Here is a 6036-nt window from a genome sequence, read left to right as displayed (position 1 = left end):
ATTCATCGACAAAAAAAAATGTCATTGACCGAGATTCGAACCTAGATCATGTTTGTTATTCACTGAGCTTTGAGTTCTTTTGTATTACACATTTATGCTCTCGGCTATTGCATATTGTTGAACAAAAAGGCCTGACTGATAACTCTTAGCATACACGTAATATTGTAAACTAGACTTCTAAAAAAGTTTACTTCACTCCTAAAAAGCGTACAACCTTTGACTATAGAAAGAAGGTTGTTCTTTCTATAGAAGAAGGTTCTTTCTATAGTCAAAGGTACAACAGACTTTGGCTCATGACTTATATTATTAAAATTAATATTTATTATCTGTTTCACAATAAAATTTTCACTCTGAATTAAGTCAGGTAACGTATGTAGGCTACTATAATATAGTGTATAGCGGCATATTAATTTGAAGCCGGTTTGCCGGCATTTTCACAACAAAATATTGCTCTGAATCATAGAGAAAACATTCGAAGATTCATTCTTGAGTGGGTCTAATGTTTTCTCTATATGGTTCAATATTAAAGAAAAATTATCTAAAAGTTTTAATAATGAATTACGGAAAAATTACTAGGAATTTTTAGTCAAGGCTGAGTTTCACCAGTAGGCTTACCTTAAACTTCAGATCTCTGCTGTATTTTCTGTTATTATAGTTGATTGTATTGCATTAAGAAGTGGAATTCGATAATAAAAAAGAAACAATTATTACTGTACCTCACTTTTAAATATTGATACAATTATTGTACTTTGATTTCAAATTTGATTCTTCACTTTTAAATACTTGCAATACGTACCTTTCTGACAATGGACAATGCAGCCATTGTATTCATTGTTTGATATCAAAACACAATAATAAATATTAAATTATTAAACAGTAATTTATAAAATATTTATAGACATAATACCGCGATTCACGATACATAATTATATAGATTATTACAGTCGATATGAGATTATCTCTCTATGATTTTTGTGAGATCAGACACGATCAGCTGTTATTCAAGGTCATTTTACAGCCCTAGGGCCGTAAAGTTTTACCGGCCTGGTCGGAAAACAATCACTTTCGGCCTCCATATGACGCACGTAAACCAGCTCATTATTACATCCAAGTGTGGCGAAAAATCTTTTTCCATATACCTACCTACCTACCGTGCTGAAATATGTTCTCTCAGGATGTTGGGTTGTAAAATGGAGTTCACCTATTTTGAAGTTCATATTAATATTTATTTATTTGTAATGAATAGCAATCCATACTTAATTGACAATTATCATACAAAATAATGGAATTAAAAATATACAAAATAAAATCATACAATCACTATAGTGAGGTCCACTTTATAATGGCAGTGGATAAAGTTAGAAGAAGAGCGTTGCATGTTCTCTGCCTTAATTAATTATATTTCTAAATTGTTAAAAACAGATTTGGCATCATGCGGAGCTAGAAAAGGATAGTACTACCTGCTTTGTCGAATGATAGACAAGGTTAGCAACATCAAAGTTAATCGAATACTCTCATTATAACGTGGACCTCACTATAGCATCTTCTGGTAATATAAGACCTGTCATCGTGTCATCAAAACACGTGTAAACATTCAAGACTAAGGCTGGGTTTACACCAAATTTATTAACAAAATGTTAATAACCTAATCCTTATAGATTCTATTAGATTGAACGGAACTTGACAAACACATATGTTCATCATGTTTATGATATTTAAGTTATGTTCAATCTAATAGGAAATCTGAATCCATAAGGATTAAGTTAATAGTCTAACATTTTGTTAATAACTTTGGTGTAAACGCAGCTTTACCTAATCAATAACAGATATTTTTATTATTCAACATCAGAAACTTTTGTAAATATAAAGGCACTTCTATATATATGAGCTCTCTTTTTAATCCCGCTTTTAATTTGTGGATTGACTAGTATGTTTTAGGATGTTTATAGGATGTTTTCAAACTCAATGTCAGAGCATAGAATAGGTACGGTACTTTCTTACCAATTTAATTTGGATTCAACTCATAGAAGTTTGTTTGATGCTGTTCTATCCAAATTAGATTCCTTGGAAGAGTATTATTCTGGTGTAGGTCTGCACAAACCATCCAGCTTCTCTTTCATTCTGTTTTCTATAAGCTAAGACTGGCAAATGGTAAACATACAGACTAGGGACAGTAATATTCCATGTTGAAGGAAATGTTCTGCACGAGAAGCGGGTTGGCTTATCAAACGTGAGCCTGAGGATTCTTGTTTGATCTTGAAAGACAGCCAATGAGTGCCCTGAGCCTACCCAGAGCAGAATTTCACAAGGCTTGTAATAGGCCGTTTGGAGGCCTATAAGTTTCTGTAGAGGAGATAAGAGGATGTTATGGGGGCTCTATATTCGGTCCTAAGAAACCCCAATGATTGGATATTGAAAATTGAAATTTATTGCCAAAACAAAATTACAATATATTAAGTTACAAAGTGTTAAACAAATAAGCAAAACTTAAACTTAATTATTAGATCAAAACTTAATTTATCTTTATTTTGGCGACTGCTGGCATAAGTAAGAACTTGAGAGCCAGCAGTGAGTTTACATTATTAGATTTAACAAGTTTAGCGCTTAACTAAAATTTGTAGAATACTTATTCTATTTGGCTTTTTAAATAATTATATATATATATGATTGAACATCATCAAAAACTTACGAATAACTAAAGAATACTTAAGAGTAACTAAATCTATTGTAGCGTTGTTGTATTGTTATTGTATCTTATTCGATATTGTAAATGATGCTTTGGGCAGCTTGCTTGCATTGCAAAATGATTGCAAAATGATTACTATAGCTCTAGAGGAATACTTACTAGTGAAATTTCCCAAAGACGCTTTCACACAACTGCCTAAGCCTAATAGTGGACTTACTCCGATTTAGTGGATTTGCTCCGACATTAAAGCTGCTGCAGCTAATCAGGATTTTTTGTTGTAAGGGATGGTTTTTCAGAAATGTGATATCAGGACCTGTATATAGGAGGTACTGCTGATAAGAGAACACCCCGGATTTAGAAAAAGTAATATTTTAATTTTTTAAAATAAAAATATTTGAGTCTAGTTCTGGCGTGCCTAGAGAGTAGACACATCTGCGCAGCTCCGCATTGAAGTAGTTTTTTCAGTAGTGTTTTCCGTTCAATTCAACCTAAATTTAATATAGTTTTATTCAGTTTCAGAAGTGGAGTAACCAAATCATATTATTATTTTTCAAAAAGTGTTAGTTTTTTAAATAAATCAGTTTTAAAGTTTAAATTAACTAGTTGGCACAAGGCCAGAAGCTCACACGACAACGGAACAATGGTGAAACGTAACGGTACCGGTAGTTCATCGACCCCCAAGCAGCCAGCCACCACTGCTTCTATTTCCAGAACCGTTGGCGACAACCCTTCGCACAATAGCCTGGCTGAAGACATTCTTCTGAACATGAAAAGTCAGGTAGAAGAGGCAGTAGCCAACGCTATGAAAGGAGTTTTGATGGAACTGAAACAACTGAAAGAAGAGAACAAAGAACTCAAGGCCCGGTTAGCAGATCTCGAGGAAGCCAACATACTCATGGTAGACGACCATGAGCAATATGGACGTCGACAGAATCTTCGTATTTTCGGTGTCCCTGAAAAAGACAACGAAGATACGGACATCGAGGCAATGAAAGTTTTCAAAGAGAAGCTAGGCATCGATGTTCAGTTAGAGGAGATTGACCGCTCTCCTCGAATTGGAAAACCACAACCGACAAGCAGAGACTCCAGCGGCCGTCCTCGCCCTATCATCATTAAATTCCTGAGCTACAGGACCCGGCGAAGGATCTTCGAAGCCAAGTCAGCTCTCAAGGGGACAAATATTACCATTAGAGAAGATCTGACGAAGCACCGGCTGGCAATCCTGAAGGCGGCGGTGGACCGGTTCGGCATCAAATCGGTGTGGTCGGTCGATGGACGCATCAAGATCGCCACCAACAACCAAGGCAGAAAAATCGTTCATACCATTGAGAGACTCTCACAACTAAATAAAATACGCCCTCTCCAGGAAGCAGACCATTGAGAGATGGTACACCCTCGAACGGAACCGATCGGTAGTGATAAACATCAATAGTGGAGCTAGACAATGCCTGCTATTATCTTCCTTTTTGAATTTTTAATTATCAAACCCTAGTTTAGAGTTTCTATGTTTAATCCCTACGATGAAGGTGAGTCTATTGGCTATTACAATACAATTGAAATAGACAATTTTTTCTCTTTTCAACCCAAAAATTACGTAAATAATCAAGACAATATTTTCTTTAACATCCTTCACACTAACATAAGAAGTATTAATAAAATTTTTGGTGAATTCTCACAGTACTTAAGCAACAGTAAAATAAAATATGAAATAATTTGCCTAACCGAAACATGGATACATGATGATTCTCAAACAAATTTTTCCCTGCAAGGTTATAATACGATAGGTACATAAAAAATGTAATTTCTCAAGATGCGATGGTTTATCCGTTTATATAGATGAAAATATTCCATTCAACGTTTTAAATATTGAAATAAATCAGGCAAATTCCATAAACATCTCTTTTCAAATTCAAAAAAAGAAATTTAATCTGATGACAATCTACCGTTCCCCAAATTTAAACATTGAAACCTTTACAAATAGCCTGTAGCAAATCCTTTCAAATACAGAAAAAGATATGAATGTGATTTTATTAGGAGATATAAACATAAATATTCTAGATAATGGCAGATCTTCAAACGAATACTTAAGCTCACTCCACCTTAATGGGTACAAGTCTTACATAAATAAAGCTACCAGGGTTACCGATAGAAACAGCTCCTGTATCGATCACATCTTTCTCAAAAACCATTCACTAACTAACAATTCTATTCTAGGAACTATAACAAAAACTAACTTAACGGATCATTACATGACTTCTCTTCACATAGGAAGAATTGATAAGAACGGATGTCAATCAGACGAAAAGGAAAATAAAATAATTAAAATTGACTTTGAGGGCCTAAAACAAGATTTTCAAGACTTAAACTGGGATACTATATATACAATATCACGGACAATAACGTAGATAGAATGGTTGACATTTTTATTGAGGAAACCACTAGAGTAATTGATAGAAGATCAAAATTGATCCAATTAAGTAGGAGCAAGAGACCACTCAAAAAATGGATTAGTAGTGGTCTGGTGAACTCGATAAGAGAAAGAGACAAACTCCACAAAAAGTTGATGAAACAACCACAAAAAATCCAGCTTAGAGAACAATACAAAACTCACAGGAACATTTTGAATAATTTGATTAAAAAAGCAAAAATAGAATACTTCGATAAAAAGTTTGAAGAGCACAAAAACAATCCTAAAAAGACTTGGGAAAATATTGCCGAAATTTTAGAAATTAAAAGAAATAAAAACGTCCCTAATTTAAAACCTAAAATCTTAAACGAATACTTTGCTAAAGTAGGAGAAACATATGCTAAGAAAATTGTTCCAGACATAAATAATATACCTATTCCTAAATCTATGTTACCACCATGTAACTACAGTATATTTCTGAAACCAACAAATGTAGATGAAATAAGCAGCCTCATACATAGCTTGAAAAATAAATCATCCCCAGGCACTGATAACCTGACGGGTCTGATCTTGAAAAAAATATCACCCCACATAACAAAGCCTTTAGAACATATCATAAATAAATGCTTAAGTAATGGTTATTTCCCTAAAAGATTCAAAATAGCAAAAATAATCCCTTCACCCAAATCAGGCGATTTGAGGCTACCAGAAAATTACAGACCCATCAGTCTCTTGAGCAATATCTCAAAAATATTAGAGAAAATAATAAAAAACAGACTAATGGAGTTCTTGATCAAACATAAAATTATTCTCTTCAATGTTTGATTCCATTACGAACTGCTTGTTAAATAATCACTTTGAACAATTAATTACGACATAGCAGTCAGGTATTTATAAATAAAAGCTATTAGCTTCTACTTACATTAGTGTAATAGCTTCTATT

This window comes from Nilaparvata lugens, chromosome 3 (assembly GCF_014356525.2).
Source record: "Nilaparvata lugens isolate BPH chromosome 3, ASM1435652v1, whole genome shotgun sequence".
NCBI classification, from domain to species: Eukaryota; Metazoa; Arthropoda; class Insecta; order Hemiptera; family Delphacidae; genus Nilaparvata; species Nilaparvata lugens.
This window is presented reverse-complemented; position numbering follows the sequence as displayed.